Source organism: Delphinapterus leucas, chromosome 5, assembly GCF_059928025.1.
Source record: "Delphinapterus leucas isolate spDelLeu-1000000601 "Yukka" chromosome 5, BTC_Dleu_Yukka2, whole genome shotgun sequence".
NCBI lineage: Eukaryota > Metazoa > Chordata > Mammalia > Artiodactyla > Monodontidae > Delphinapterus > Delphinapterus leucas.
Window position 1 is genome coordinate 83336347 of NC_143133.1, and position 17286 is coordinate 83353632.

Sequence of the window (17286 nt, forward strand, 5' to 3'; positions counted from 1 at the left end):
TCCACGGCATGTGGGATCTTCCCGAACCGGGGCACGAACCCGTGTCCCCTGCATCGGCAGGTGGACTCTCAAGCACTGCGCCACCAGGGAAGCCCTATTCTTTGTGTTGCAATGGTAAATGGGAGTGTTTCCTTGATTTCTCTTTCAGTGTTTTCATCATTAATGTATAGGAATGCCAGAGATTTCTGTGCATTAATTTTGTTTCCTGCTACCTTACCAGATTCATTGATTAGCTCTAGTAGTTTTCTGGTAGCATCTTTAGGATTCTCTATGTATAGTATCATGTCATCTGCAAACAGTGACGGTTTTACTTCTTCTTTTCCTATTTGCATTCCTTTTATTTCCTTTTCTTCTCTGATTGCTCTGGCTAAAACTTCCAAAGCTATGTTGAATAATAGTGGTGAGACTGGGTTACCTTGTCTTTTTCCTTATCAATGGTTTCAGTTTTTCACCATTGAGAATGAGGTTGGCTGTGGGTTTGTCATGTATGGCCTTTATTATGTTGAGGAAAGTTCCCTCTATGCCTACTTTCTGGAGGGTTTTTATCATAAATTGGTGTTGAATTTTGTCGAAAGCTTTTTCTGCATCTACTGAGATGATCATATGGGTTTTCTCCTTCAGTTTGTTAATATGGTTTATCACATTGATTGACTTGCATATATTGAAGAATCCTTGAATTCCTGGGATAAACACCACTGGATCATTATGTATGATCGTTTTAATGTGCTGTTGGATTCTGTTTGCTAGTATTTTGTTCAGGATTTTTACATTTATGTTAATCAGTGATATTGGCCTACAGTTTTCTTTTTTTTGTGACATCTTTGTCTGGTTTTGGTGTCAGGCTGATGGTGGCCTCGTAGAATGACTTTAGGAGTGTTTCTCCCCCTGCTATATTTTGGAAGAGTTTGAGAAAGATAGGTGTTAGCTCTTCTCTAAATGTTTGATAGAATTCGCCTGTGAAGCCATCTGGTCCTGGGCTTTTGTTTGTTGGAAGATTTTTAATCACAGTTTCAATTTCAGTGCTTGTGATTGGTCTCTTCATATTTTCTCTTTCTTCCTGTTTCAGTCTTGGAATGTTGTGCTTTTCTAAGAATTTGTCCATTTCTTCCAGGTTGTCCATTTTATTGGCATAGAGTTGCTTGTAGTAATCTCTCATGATCTTTTGTATTTCTGTGGTGTCAGTTGTTACTTCTCCTTTTTCATTTCTAATTTTATTGATTTGATTCTTCTTCTTTTTCTTGATGAGTTTGGCTAATAGTTTATCAATTTTGTTTATCTTCTCAAAGAACCAGCTTATATTGATCTTTGCTTTGTATTGATCTTTGGTATCATTTCCTTCATTTCTTTTTCATTTATTTCTGGTCTGATTTTTATGATTTCTTTCCTTCTGCTAACTTTGGGAGATTTTTGTCCTTCTTTCTCTAATTGCTTTATGTGTAAGGTTAGGTTTTTTTTTTTTAACATCTTTATTGGGGTATAATTGCTTTACAATGGTGTGTTAGTTTCTACTTTATAACAAAGTGAATCAGTTATACATATACATATGTTCCCATATGTCTTCCCTCTTGCGTCTCCCTCCCTCCCACCCTCCTTATCCCACCCCTCCAGGCTGTCACAAAGCACCGAGCCAATATCCCTGTGCCATGCGGCTGCTTCCCACTAGCTATCTACATTACTACGTTTGTTAGTGTATATATGTCCATGACTCTCTCTCGCCCTGTCACAGCTCACCCTTCCCCCTCCCCATATCCTCAAGTCCGTTTAGGTTGTTTATTTGAGATGTTTTTTATTTCTTGAGGTAGGATTGTATTGCTATAAACTTCCCTCTTAGAACTGCCTTTGCTGCATCCCATAGCTTTTGAGTCGTTATGTATTCATTGTCATTTGTTTCTAGGTATTTTTTGATTTCCACTTTGATTTCTTCAGTGATCTCTTGATTATTAAGTAGTGTACTTTTTAGCCTCCATGTGTTTGTATTTTTTTCAGATTTTTCCTGTAATTATATCTAGTCTCATAGCGTTGTGGTCGGAAAAGATTCTTGGTATGATTTCAATTTTCTTAAATTTACCAAAGCTTGATTTGTGACCCAAGATATGATCTATCCTGGAGAATGTTCCATGAGAACTTGAGAAGAAGTGTATTCTGTGGTTTTTGGATGGAATGTCCTATAAATATCAATTAAGTCCATATTGTTTAATGTATTATTTAAAGCTTGTGTTTCCTTATTAATTTTCCTTTTTGGATGGTCAGCCTATTGGTGAAAGTGGGGTGTGAAAGTCCCCTACTATGATTGTGTTACTGTCAGTTTCCCCTTTTATAGCTGTTAACATTTGCCTTATGTATTGAGGTGCTCCTATGTTGGGTGCATAAATATTTACAATTGTTATATCTTCTTCCTGGATTGGTCCCTTGATCATTATGTAGTGTCCTTCTTTGTCTCTTGTAATAGTCTTTATTTGAAAGTCTATTTTGTCTGATATGAGAATTGCTACTCCAGCTTTCTTTTGATTTCCATTTGCATGGAATATCTTTTTTCATCCCCTCACTTTCAGTCTGTATGTGTCCCTAGGTCTGAAGTGGGTCTCTCATAGACAGCATATTTACGAGTGTTGTTTTTGTATCCATTCAGCCAGTCTATGCCTTTTGGTTGAAGCCTTTAATCCATTTACATTTAAGGTAGTTATCGATATGTATATTCCTATTACCATTTTCTTAATTGTTTTGGGTTTGTTATTGTAGGTCTTTTCCTTCTCTTGTGTTTCTTGCCTAGATAAGTTCCTTTAGCATCTATTGTAAAGTGGGTTTAGTGTTGCTGAATTCCTTTAGCTTTTGCTTGTCTGTTAAGATTCCCATTTCTCCCTCAAATCTGAATGAGATCCTTGCTGGGTAAGAGATCCTTGCTGGGTAATGTTGGTTGTAAGTTTTTCCTTTCATCACTTTAAATATGTCCCATGACTCCCTTCTGGCTTACAGTGTTTCTGCTGAAAGCTCAGCTGTTAACTTTATGAGGATTCCTTTGTACCTTATTTGTTGCTTTTCCCTTGCTGCTTTCAATATTTTTTCTTTGTGTTTAATTTTTGATAGTTTGATTAATATGTGTCTTGGTGTGTTTCTCCTTGGATTTATCCTGTATGGGACTCTCTGTGCTTCCTGGACTTGATTGACTATTTCCTTTCCCATATTAGGGAAGTTTTCAACTATAATCTCTTCAAATATTTTTTCAGTTCCTTTCTTTCTCTCTTCTTCTTCTGGGGCCCCTATAATTCGAATGTTGGTGCATTTAATGTTGTCCCAGAGGTCTCTGAGACTCTCCCCAATTCTTTTCATTCTTTTTTCTTTATTCTGCTCTGTGGTCGTTATTTCCACTATTTTATCTTCCAAGTCACTTAACCATTCTTCTGCCTCAGTTATTCTGCTATTGATTCCTTCTAGAGAATTTTTAATTTCATTTTTTGTGTTGTTCATCATTTTTTGTTTGCTCTTTAGTTCTTCTAGGTCCTTGTTAAACATTTCTTTATTTCCTCCATTCTATTTCCAAGATTTTGGATCATCTTTACTATCATTACTCTGAATTCTTTTTCAGGTAGACTGCCTATTTCCTCTTCAATTTTTGGTCTGGTGGGTTTTTAACCTTGCTCCTTCATCTGCTGTGTGTTCCTCTGTCTTCTCATTTTGCTTAACTTACTCTGTTTGGGGTCTCCTTTTCACACAGTCTGCAGGTTCGTATTTCCCGTTGTTTTTGGTGTCTGCTCCCAGTGGCTAAGGTTGGTTCAGTGGGCTGTGTAGGCTTCCTGGTGGAGGGGACTGGTACCTGTGTTCTGGTGGATGAGGCTGGATCTTGTCTTTTTGTTGGGCAGGACCATATCCGGTGGTGTGCTTTGGGGTGTCTTGACCTTATTATGATTTTAGGCAGCCTCTCTGCTAATGGGTAGGGTTGTGTTCCTGTCTTGCTAGTTGATTGGCATAGGGTGTCCAGCACTGTAGCTTGCTGCTCGTTGAGTGGAGCTGGGTCTTAACGTTGAGATGGAGATCTTTGGGAGAGCTTTCACTGTTTGATATTACATCGAGCCGTGAGGTTTCTGGTGGACCAGTGTGCTGAATTCAGCTCTCCCACCTCAGAGGCTCAGGCCTGACACCTGGCCAGAGCACCAAGACCCTGTCAGCCATAAGGCTCAGAAGAAAATGGAGAAAAGAAAGAAAGAAAGAAAGAAAGAAAGAAAGAAAGAAAGAAAGAAAGAAAGAAAGAAAGAAAGAAAGAAAGAAAGAAAGAAAGAAAGAAAGAAAGAAAGAAAGAAAGAAAGAAAGAAAGAAAGAAAGAAAGAAAGAAAGAAAGAAAGGAAGGAAGAAAATACATGAAATAAGATACAATAAAGTTATGAAAATAAAAAATAAGTAAATATTATTAAAAATAAAAAATGAAAAAGTAATAAAAAAAAGAAAGAACAAAAGAAAGAAGAGAGCAACCAAACCGAAAAACATATCCACCAATGATAACAACTGCTAAAAACTATACTAAAAAAAAAAAAAAGGACAGACAGATACCTAGGACAAATGGTAAATGCAAAGCTATACTGACATAATCACACAAAGAAGCATACACATACACACTCACAAAAAGAGGAAAAGGAAAAAAACAGATATATATATATATATACATATATATATATATAATAAGGAAGAGAGCAACCAAATCAATAAACAAATTTACCAATGATAATAAACTCTAAATACTAAACTAAGATAAGCATAAAACCAGAAACAAATTAGATACAGAAAGCAAATCTCAAGTCTACAGTTTCTCCCAAAGTCCACCACCTCATTTTTGGGATGCTTTGTTATCTATTCAGGTATTCCACAGATGCAGGGTACATCAAGTTGATTGTGGAGATTTAATCCGCTGCTCCTGAGGCTGCTGGGAGAAATTTTCCTTTCTCTTCTTTGTTCGCACAGCTCCTGAGGTTGAGCTTTTGGATTTGGTCCCACCTCTGAGTGTAGGTCTCCTGAGGGCGTCTGTTCCCTGCCACAATGGGACAGGGTTAAAATAGCAGCTGATTAGGGGGCTCTGGCTCACTCAGGCTTGGGGGAGGGAGGGGTACAGAATGCGGGGCAAGGCTGTGGCAGCAGAGGCTAACATGATGTTGCACCAGCCTGAGGCGCACCATGTGTCCTCCCGGAGAAGTTGGCCCCGGATCACGGGACCCTGGTAGTGGCAGCCTGCACAGGCTCCCGGGAGTGGAGGTGTGGTTAGTGACCTGTGCTTGTATGCAACCTTAGCATTTCATGCCCGTCTCTGGGTTCTGTGCTGATAGCTGAGGCTCGTGCCCATTTCTGGAGCTCCTTTAGGCAGTGCTCTGAATCCCCTCTCCTCATGCACCCTAAAACAATAGTCTCTTGCCTCTTAGGCAGGTCCAGGCTTTTTCCCGGACTCCCTCCCGCTAGCTGTGGCACACTAACCCCCTTCAGGCTGTGTTCATGCAGCCAACACCAGTCCTCTCCCTGGGATCTGACCTCCGAAGCCCGAGCCTCAGCTTCCAGCCCCCACCCACCCTGGCAGGTGAGCAAACAAGCCTCACGGGCTGTTGAGTGCTGGTCGGCACAGATCCACTGTGCTGGAATCTCTCCACTTTGCCCTCTGCACCTCCATTGCTGTGCTCTCCTCCATGGTTCTGAAACTTCCCCCCCGCCGCCACCCCCCATCTCCACCAGTGAAGGGGCTTCCTATTGTCTGGAAACTTTTCCTCCTTCACAGCTCCCTCCCACTGGTGCAGGTCCCATCCCTATCCTTTTGTCTCTGTTTTCTCTTTTTTCTTTTGCCCTACCCAGGTACGTGGGGAGTTTCTTGCCTTTGGGTAAGTCTGAGGTCTTCTGCCCGCGTTCAGTAGGTGTTCTGTAGGAGTTGTTCCACATGTAGATGTATTTCTGATGTATTTTGGGAGAAGAAGGTGATCTCCACGTCTTACTCCTCCACCATCTTGAAGGTTCCTCCTATCCTTATTTTTAAGTTAAAGATATAAGTATATATACAAGAGTAAATCTGATAGTGAGCTTATATAAACAGTGAGAACAATGAGTACGTTCCAAACCATGGAAGATATACAGAGGAGGTGGTGAGAGGTACACGCTTCAAAAAGAAAGGGAATCCCAAGGGGATCCTGACAAAATCATTTACATGAAAGGTGTAAAAGTGAATGTCAAGTATTCTTCAATTGTAGAGTCAAATGAGGTAAAACTTTAGTAACTAACAAAGCAAACCTGCACTACACTAAGAAGTCCTTCCAACTAATGCTGATGCTGCAGGAAAAATGCAAAGGTCATAGCTGAGTTTCTGTTGTAATTAGTTCTCATACGGTGGTAAACTGATGTTGATGCATTATAAGCTGGAGTGGTGGCAATGACTGTAGAAATAATGCATGTCTTGCAAGTCACAAACTTCTGGAAATTAACCAAGTGACCTCTAGTGTCAGCCAGGAGAGCATGCTGACCAAGAAAACCTGTGACCTTTTCCCATAATGCACCATATTTTTAAAGACCTTTGTCTTTAGAAACTTCAAGGCATGCCGTTCAGTGTTCACTGGAGCTTGTGATTATATTACCTTGTCACCTTTACTTTGCCAGACCCTGACTTGCATAACTGTTAAACAGTATCTTGTTAAAATAGGAGGAGTTGATATTCCTGAAAACAATAGGAAGCAATGGAGGGAAATCTGGTAGAGCGTAAAAACATGATCCAACGTGTATATTAATAAAGATCATTTTTCAGAGTGTGACATGATGGATTCCAGGTGGACACAAAAAGGTTAAACATATGGAATCTCTTAAAAGCTAATAAGGGTAATCTAAGTAAGAAATTAAGTCCTTAGAAAGAAGGGATGGACTTTTAATAGGTTGATTTAGTAGATTTAATGAGTGACTGAAATGCCAACATTTTGAAAAGAGGAATCTAGGATGATTACCAATTTACCCTCTAAATATCTGGGATGATGGTGGTGACATTTATGAAGATTGGTAATATGATAAGCATAAAGAGAAACACTTCTTAATTTGTTCTTTTCCCCCTCTGCAACCTCCACTGGGTGTTTGTTTCCATTCATATACACAGAGATTAATTAAGTGAGTGGGAAAACTGGGAGGAGCTTTACAGAGGAAGACGCTAAGTGATAAGGATTCAGAGTTTAGAGGAGAATAAAATGACTTTTGCCCAGAACATTGCCACTTGGAATAGTTTTGAGCCTCCTGGAGAAAGAGTATAGGTAAAGGAACCCAGGAGAATCTATAAGCCTTAAGCACAAGAAGAGATATTTTACAGACTCTGGTAGCCCAGTGAGACACAGGGTTGGGAGAAGAAGCCCCATCTCACCACACCTCACCAGTACCATTTATGTCAGGAGGACTGAAATATTTGGTAGCACTGGAGAAAGCATTGTAATAATTATACTGCCAATTTCATGGTGGGCAGGGGCAACTGTGACTCTCCAGATAGCTTTGTAGGCATCACCCAAGAAGAATGATCACACATATTCATGGCAGCTGCAAGACAGAATAATTTGTAGACATTTATGAAAAGTTTCTTGGTCTACATACTTAGGGTGTAGGACTGATATTGAATTTATAAAAAATTGGAAAAAACTAAAGGAAGATGAGGAGTTCAGATTCTACATATGATATTAAGGTAAGAGCAGATTACTTAAGTGGAGATCTTTAGTATGCATGAGGATATATGGATCTGAATATTTTGATACTGGTTTGGGCTAACTGCATAGTATCGGATATTTTGGAGAATATTGATAGTTTGAACTACATGTGTGGGTCACTCAACAGGTAGAGTATGTAGGGGAAAACAAAAACGAAAACAGATCCAAGATGGAACGCTGAGTAACATTGATATCATCACAATTTCTAAAAGTGATATTTTTAATCTAATTTTTTATATATAATTTTAATACAATTGATATTTTCTTAAATTATTTGAAGCTTTTTTTTCCTTTATAAACATCAATTAAGTTTCTAGCTACAGTGTATTTGGCCTTATAACAATGTGTGAGATGAATCTGTAGCAACTCTCCCAAATATAAGTTAGGGTGTATTTCTGGGACCCAGGAAATCTGCGATTTAGTGCCTTCTTGGAGATCTACATCTAGAAAGGTTCCCCTTTAAAATAGAAATGAGAATGAAAATCATATATTGTGATCTGTCTCTCTCTCTCATCATTTATTTCTCCTCCCTTAGTTCCCACCACTCCCACTCCCCACACACGTGCAAAAATGCTCATCACACTTAGTCTCTCTCTTTGGGAAATCTGGAGAATTCCAGGGGCCTAGACTGGCTTTATAGGCATGATTTCCAAATTACAGGGAAGGCCTTCCCAGACCAGTTGATAGATCCCTAAAGTTAATTTAGCATAAAACAATTTTTAAAAATTTTTTAAGCAGAGATAGGCTCAATAGAAATATCTCTGGAGGTGTGCACATAGGACTTAAGCATGTGATTTTATGCAAAGATTGATACCAGAATGCAGATTTGGCTTGAGGGAGTTTGCCAAAGGATAGTCAAAGAAGCCGTTTTGACATACTTCAAAATAATACAATTATTTCCAGGTACATTAGTACTCATTTTCACTTCCAAAGGTTATTAGAACATCTGCTGAGAAAGGGGAGGCAGGGTGGTAGTTAAATTACCATTGTTTATAGAGGCCACTGAAGATTTAGAACTATTCTGAAATTAGGCAGAACTTTAGTCTGCAGGTTGAAGCAGTTTATTTAAACTTACTTAACTCCTAAGAAATATTTGATGAATTAGCTTGGCGCTCGTAAGGAGTATTTTGAAGATAATCTTCAACTTAAATAATATTTTGCAAATGCAGAAAATCTGCATTTGAGTTTCTTTTTGTGGGAGGCCAAACATATCGAGTATATGTGAAGTTTTTATCCAGTTTCACATTCCAAAATATAAGCCTTGAAAATGACCAAAACCTCCTCAGATCTATTTTCTCTCTGCTGTGCTGTGGTTAAGAACTCAGTCCCTGGAGTCAGATGGACCACAGCTGAATCCTAGCCTCATCACTTGTTAGTGGATTTTGCTTGGGAAAGCCACTTAACCTTTCTAAGCCTGTTTTTTTAACCTGTAAATATAGAAAGAAAACTGGCATCTCAAATTACTGTAGTGAAGTTTGAAACAGATAGAATTGTCAAACTCTTGGCATATATGAAGCATTCAATAAATGTTAACTCTCATTGTCAACAATACTTCCTATTCTGCTTTTGTTTTCTATTTTCACAATTTGCTATAAGGATACTTTCACAAGTATCATGGCTGTGAATCTGAGTACAGGGAAAAAAGAAAAATATATAAACAAAAGGTAGAGGCCAACTGAGGAAAATACCAACAGGAAAAAATATGGCAACAGATTAAAATGCATAACTTGCCAAAAAAGTCATTTTAATTGAAAATTAGGCATATTTGAAATTATCCATATTATAACTTTTCCACTAAAAGATGGAAATAGTCAGTGATGGCAGGAAACTAGCTCTTAGAAACCTGTCACATCAAACTGACATAATTATGCTTTAAAATACCTCATTATTCATGTGTTAACCTGAAAATCTTATATTAATGTACTTCTTTTTCCATACACATGCCCTATTTCTACTATATGAAAAAGAAATAATGCAATATTCGGTTTATATTTTGACATCTTTAGTCTAATTTCAGGCCTTATGGTGGAGCGCTTTAAAATTAAAATAGAATTAGATAAAATTAAAATAGAAATAAAATAGGCTTAAGCACAAAGATAGTTTGAATTTTGTTAATGTTCTGTGGTTCTTTGACACAGTTTGGAATAATCTGTCTAAGAAATAGTCACTGTGTGGCCTCTTTCATCAAAGTTGCATGCTGTATGAAAATGGTTATCAAGGTAGTCTAAAATAAATTCTTTGATAGAAATTATCATATTTTAAAGGAATCAAGCATGGGGGAAACTTTATACTCTCCTTTACCTGCAATTTAATATCTGGAATCATCTATATCCATCACCATCATTATGTTTTCCCTTCCTGGCTGGTTGCCATTCAAGTATGCCTCATAGAAAATTCTCATGCAGTTATACTTTCTGTGGGAAGGCACTGTAAAACTGTTCTCTTCTGCAGCTAAATTCTCTTTTCAAAAGTTTGAATTATTTCCTCTTTCCTTTCTTTAGTTGTGCTTCTTGAACACTTTCTCTGTAAGAGCAGTCAAACCTATCATAAAGCACTTTGTTTATGCCTATCAAAATATACAATCTAGAAGGATTCATAACCTTGGCAAGTCTGCTCCTTTTTCGTTTCACATTGTGTCTTCAACTCAGTTATTTTTTTCCCTAAAGATATACCATAACTTATCTTTTCTATTTTGTTTTCTTTTTCATTATTTAGAACTTGGTTACCATGGCTCTGTTGTTGGACCAGTGACATAAGGATGGAATTTTGCTTGTTCTAGAAGGTAAGTACACACAACATTCATCTACTGTTTAAGAACTCCAAGATGATGAAAACTCAGTAACTTCTGCTGTTTTTTTACATAGTTTCTGTCCAGGATTTCATGTTTTACTTGACATTACTTTACTTTCATTTTCTGGTATATTTGCTCTGTGATAATTGTCATATTCCATTAAACTTTTTTTGATTCTGCCAGTCTGAGAATGTTTTGTTTGTACCACTGGAAATGATGACAATTATTTGATGGTGTAATGAATCTTTTATGTCTATCTTGTCTGTCATATGCTTTCCATCATCATTTACTTTCCTTACACACTAGTCATCCTAATATAAGCAATGATAACACTACAACGTTTTTTCCTTGGCCCTGAGTCTTTCAGTATCATTATCACTACTCTAACTTTCCCTGTAAGAATAACCAAAACAAAGAAAAAATTTTAAGACATGCTATTAAATCAGTTTAGTAAAAGCAAGGTTATAGTTCTAATAATTTTCTCAATATATTACAGATTTCTCATCTTGCCACTTCTATGTAGAGCACAGGAATCATATTTTATGAAAGAAGCAACATTGTAGTAACTCTGAACAAGTCATTCAATTTTTTTCTGTCTCTGATTTCATGTCTGTCCATATGGGATAATATAAGGCTGCATAAGAAACTCATTGACATTAATTCAAATTCAGTTCTGTAAAAAATTTGGGAGAGTTCAGAGACAAATTGAGCTAACGTGTTTCTTTAATTTGAGGGGAAATTTCCAGAAACTGCCCAAAATAAACACTTCACTGAAACCTCTAATTAGATCAATTGTACAGATTTATATTATATTCTCCAAGTAAGATTTGTTCCTTCTTGGGTTTGATATGAGATAAATTACCTCATTCATCAATTGAAAAGAGTTTAAATCCTAAATTTTAACGATGATTATTGTGTTAAAGTACAGAAAAAATTAAGGAAGTCTATAAAAATGGTTTTCCACTTCCTTGGCTTTAACTATGTAACAACCTCAGTAATAACTTACTGCATATTTATTTTATTATAATTATAAACATTGATTTTAATGTTTAAACTATGAAGGAAACTAGAAAGCATTTGCAATCTCACCAAATGTCACTGAATATTTATGACAGGAAATTAGAAGTCACATTAATTTCTCTCTCTATGCTGTTTCTATCCACAGTAATGAATAATGCTCTTGAACCGAATTAGTTTATTAACTCTTACAATAATGACTAAAAATAACTGGCTCAATTGGAGCTTTCCATTAAACTGAGTACTTGTTTATTTGTTTAATTTTTATTAATTCACTCACCAGTTTCTTATTGGACTCTGACCACAAGCCACACATGGAAATAGAAAATGGGAATAGAAAAATATATGTGTGTTATTCCTGCGCTCAGATTGCTCATATTCTGTTGGGTCAACATAAATATATGCAAAACTCATACCGTGATGAGTGTTCTAATACCAGTGTGATAGGAACATAATAATGTATTCCAAAGAAGGTGTGTTATCATAGAGAAGTTGATATTTGTTCTGGACTTTATTAAATAAGTAGAGTTTTACCAGGCAGAAAAGAGTAATATCACAGGACAGAGTAACAACACAGAGATCTAAAGGATGTGGTAGATTTGAGTGCCATAAGCACTGGAACCCACAACATGCATGGTGGTGTTTAACAGAGGACAAGGCTGGAAAAGAACCTTGAGATAATATTGTTCAAGGAATTGAATAGACTGCTTAAAAAATTTAGATTTTGTTTTGCTGAAAATGAGAAGACAATAGGATATTGTCCAGATTCTCAGAAGAGCATATAATACACTCAGGATTTGACTCCTGACACCCTCTTCAACCTAATGGCCTAGATTTACCAATAAGTAATTTATATTTTAGGCATTTTTAACTGACTATAGTTCCCCAGTATATCTGTGGCTTTATACTTCCTATGACTGGGACATATTTTCCTTTCTTTCTCTGTCCCTCCTTCACTTGGCTAATTCCTACTCTGTCTTCAAATCTCAGATTACACATCACACCCTCCAGGAAATGTTTACTAATTCTAATATATTGTTAGGTTTTCCAGTTATGTGCTTTAACAATAACCATATCTCTAGCAAATTCATAATGTATTATATTTATGTTTTTTTCCTCTTCTATCATACAATGAGCTAGTTGAGGACTAGAACAATGACTGGTATAAAGACTCCTCATACAGTGGAGAAACCTGAACTATTACCTTAACCAAGTGATCAGGAGTAACATGACAAGTAATATGGTGTATAGATGTCATGCACGCCATGATAGGATAAACTGAGAACGGCACCCTGGTACCCTTGCAAAAATGCATTACCTAATCTAATCACGAAAAACCATAAACAAACCCAAACTGAGAGGCATTCTGTAAAATAACTGATCTTCAAAATGTCAAGGTCATGGAAAACAAGGAATGACTAAGGAGTTTTCACAGATTAGAGGAAACTAAGGAGACATAACAATTACATGCAATGTGGGATCATGGCTTGGATCCTGGAACAAGAAAAACTATGTATAGTAGTGGGAAAACTCATAAAATCTGAATAAAGTCAATAGCTTAGTTAATATTGTACCAGTGTTAATTTCTCAGTTATGTGCTATGATAATGTAAGATGATTACAGTATAGAAAGCTGGTTGAAGTGTATACAAGAACTTTGTACTAGTTTTGCAACTTTTTTGCAAGTCTAAAATTACATCAAAATAAAAGGTAAAAGGAGTTCCTTAAATATTTGTTAAGTATATAAGTTACTGAGGCACGGTGTTTTGAACCATAAATCACTATTTCCTCTTTTATATTTCCAAATAGTATTTATTGAATACCTAGCCTACAACTTGTACTATGTTAGGAACTCAGAAATCTTTTAATGAAAGATGAATAATAACCACTAAAATGCACTCTAATGACTATTACTAAAAAAATTGTAATTAAATGTAGTTTAATATAGTGCTAATTATATATATATGTATATAATCCATTTGCACACATTTTAATTTCCCAGTGAGTTTCTTTGTGTCAGCGTGCTACATATGTAGTATTACTTTAGTAATCTTTGTTACTATCAAATGAGTAAATGTTGCATAATGTCAGGTAGCAACAAAGGAGCCATAATACCATGAAAAGATTCCGTTTTGCATAGAATGAGCTATATTGGGTAGCTTTTGAAGATCAAAGAATAAATTTCCTCATGAATATCAATCATGAAAGTTCTCAACAAACAATTCAATATAATCAAACCATTGCGTGGGAAGCAAACCAAAGACACAGTTACAGTCTTCAAAGACATTATTTTTTAAAGCAATAGTCCAAAATATGCTGCAAGGGCACAGAGTTTTTGAAAATTATCCTCAAGGGGGAGTAAAAAGAATGTCTTGTGATATGAAGTAAATCAAAACTTCAGATTAAAAATACACTTGTAAAATGTCTGTAAATATTGTAAAGTTCAGATTTATTACTGATCCTCTCTTATTCTAGACTAGTTGGATATTTTTGGGTTTTGTGACTATAACATGTGTGTAACTCAGCTTATGGAAGCTAGAGGTCACTCTCTGTGTTGTTTCATTTTCACAGACTTGCTGACAAGTAAAACATTGTACACAGATTGAAATATTCCATTAGATGTGACAGAAAATAAAAGGTTAACATAAGCATTTTAGAAGTGAAAAAAAGGTTGAAATGACTAAGATCTTCTTCTGATATATCATAAATTATAAAGGCCGATATATATTTCAGGTCATTTCTACTCCTCTTAAAATTTTAAACTTTATTTTTAAAACTATACCACTCACAATATGGTATTTGCCTACAATCTAAAATTTACTCAATTAAGGTACATCTTATTTATGGGGGACAGAAATTTGGAGACAGTGCTTTCCATGGACACTCCCTATCTCAGTCTATAACTCCTTATAAAAGGACCCAGTGTCTCCAGAAGCAACCTCTCAAAGCCATCCCAGGAATCTTCAGCAGCTGTCTTCAGGTCCTATCTGGCCTGCCAAAACTGTCAAATGACAAAATTAAAACAATTTAGTAACTAGTGTGATCTCCTTTATTCAAGGGAAAACAATCCATGGATGGGGGGAGTACAGTGCCTCACAAGCAGTGGTACACTCTTCCCGAGGGATTTTGGGCAAGAGTGAGTTTTATGAAATGTTAGGAGAGGCATCTGGAAACAGGGCATGATTGGCCAGGAGGTTGGGGTTTTCCTGACAGGGCTAGTGGGGTTCTATTTTCTAGGGTAAGGTAAGATGGCTAAAGCTGAGTTGGAGGCCTGTGATTGGTGTATGTTAGGCATCCTTGTCAGGTGTTTCTCATAAGCGGAGGCTGATTTAGGTTTGATTTGTGACATGGGATGGGCCACTGGGGCAGCCTCCATTTTGTGGGTCTGGATATATGAATTAACTTTATCACTCCTTACTTTGTCTGTTTTCCTCTTAGTTCTTTTAGTTTGTTGTTTTGCTTACTTTCATGAAGGAGGATTCTTCATATGTGTGTCACCTTTTGTTTTCCATGAATTCTTAATCTTGAGAGATTAAAAGTCCCATGGTTGTGGTTGGGTGTGTAGCGTGATGGGATGGCCAGCTGAGGACACTCAAATGTATTTTTCGTAGTTCTTTCTCCAAGAGGATAAAATTTCTCCAGATAAGAATCCTTTAATGTCCAATCCTCTTATTAGGTTCTTTATTTTCTTCTATAGAACAACATTTTTTAAAAAGACATAATAAATTTTTGGTCAGGTGTTATGCAAATCTCAGAGTCAGAGAGGCCCCAGATGACTGAAGGGCTTTATAAAAATTATTTTTAATGCAAAATTCTTTTGAATATGTCTTTAAAAATGAAAAATCCTTCAATAAAGATTCAGAATTAGGGCCTTTAGAGATTTGAAAAGCCAAATACCCCTTCCAAAAGGGTAAAACTCCCACACAATGAGGATACTAATAAGTTCATCAAGTAAGCAAGAGTAAAATTGGGAAAATATTCTCATGTCATAAATTAATAGCAAACTTGAAAAAACCTTACTATTTTTTCCTAGCTTGTATCTAAATATAAGGGAAGAAAAATAGTGTGAAACCAAAGTAAAAATGTTAACTAAACCTTAAAATGGGTTATGTTAGTCTGTCTGTAATTGTTTTTGAATGCTTCCTGTAAGGTAGGAGGTTAGTAATCCCTGATAGGGACTTGTTTATTTTGCACTACCAAGCAAAGCCTTAAATTGATTTATTGTGTTAGATCAGTTGATTGTCTGTTTTCCATATAGTTTCCTGGGTCTGGCTCAGTACAGCATTAAACAATACAACTGTTTTCTACTACAACCTCTATTTCTTTTTGTGTACTCTCTCATTGGATGGAAAACCAAGATAATGTAGCCATCACCTGTGTTATTCAAGTAAGTAAGGTCCAGACCAGTAAATAGAGAATTATCCCTATTGCATATTTTTATTGATGTTTTAATGCCCCTTTAGTACTGAATTCAGCTGTTATTTCCTTGGTGTATCACATAAGGTAAAGAGGCAGTAAGTGCTCCATCTGTTTCTTCATTAGGTCAGCTCTTTGTTTCTCTGTGAACTGCTGTGTAAAATTGGGAAAATTAAGAGCTTGTGCGAGCTTCCCTGGTGGCGCAGTGGTTGGGAGTCCGCCTGCCGATGCGGGGGACGCGGGCTTGTGCCCCGGTCCGGGAGGATCCCGTATGACGCGGAGCGGCTGTGCCCGTAAGCCATGGCCGCTGAGCTTGCGCGTCCGGAGCCCGTGCTCCACAACCGGAGAGGCCCGCGTATCGCAAAAAGAAAAAAAAAAAAAAAAGAGCTTGTGCAAGAAGACAGTTGCCTTTACTTAGCATAAAATGTTTATGGTACTTTGGATTAGTTGTGGATTTCTTTGAATTTCAGTGACTTGAAAGAGCTTGGAATTCTAATCCAATTGCTTTCAGATTCAATGGAACTGTAAATAAACAATTTAGAGATATGTAAAAAAATTTTCCTAATTAATGAATACATTTCATGATTTCATGTATTATCCAGAATTCCGAATTGATTATACATGTTCCAGAAATTAAAGTTTGAGTATTTGGGTTGACAACTTTATGTAAAAGTTGGGGACTGGATTATGTAAATGAACAAAATCAATTGTTACACGGTAATAAGTTGGAAGACACCGTGCAAAGTTTTCATAAAGCAAAGCAGAAATCAAAAAAAAAAAAACCTCCTTCTCATATAACTGTTTGAACACCACAATTTTTGTTACCCTACAAGAGTCCCTATTTATTTATTTAAATTTGAGTTTATTGTTGTAAGAACACAATATTAGATCTACCCTCTTAAAAAATATTTAAATATGCAATACATTATTGTTGAATATAGGTACAATGTTGTACAGCGGATCTTTAGAGACTATTCATCTTGCTTAACTAAAACTTTATGCCTGTTTTTTAGAAGCTTGACATTTCCCTCTCCTGTCAGATTTGATTGTATGAATTTGACTATTTTAGATACCTCATATAAGTAGAATCATGCAGTATGTATTTTTTTGTGACTGGCTTATTTCACTTAGCATAGTATCCTCAAGGTTCATCCACATTGTCACATTCGGCAGAACGTCCTCTTTTTATAAGATTGAATAATACTCCATTGTATGTATATGCGGCATTTTCTTTAAGCATTTATCTGTTGATGGTCATTTAGGTTGCTTCCACGTCTTGGTTATTGTGAACAGCTCTGCAATGAACATTGGAGCTAATATCTCTTTAAGATCTTGGTTTCAATTATTTTAGATGAATATCCAGAAGTGAGAA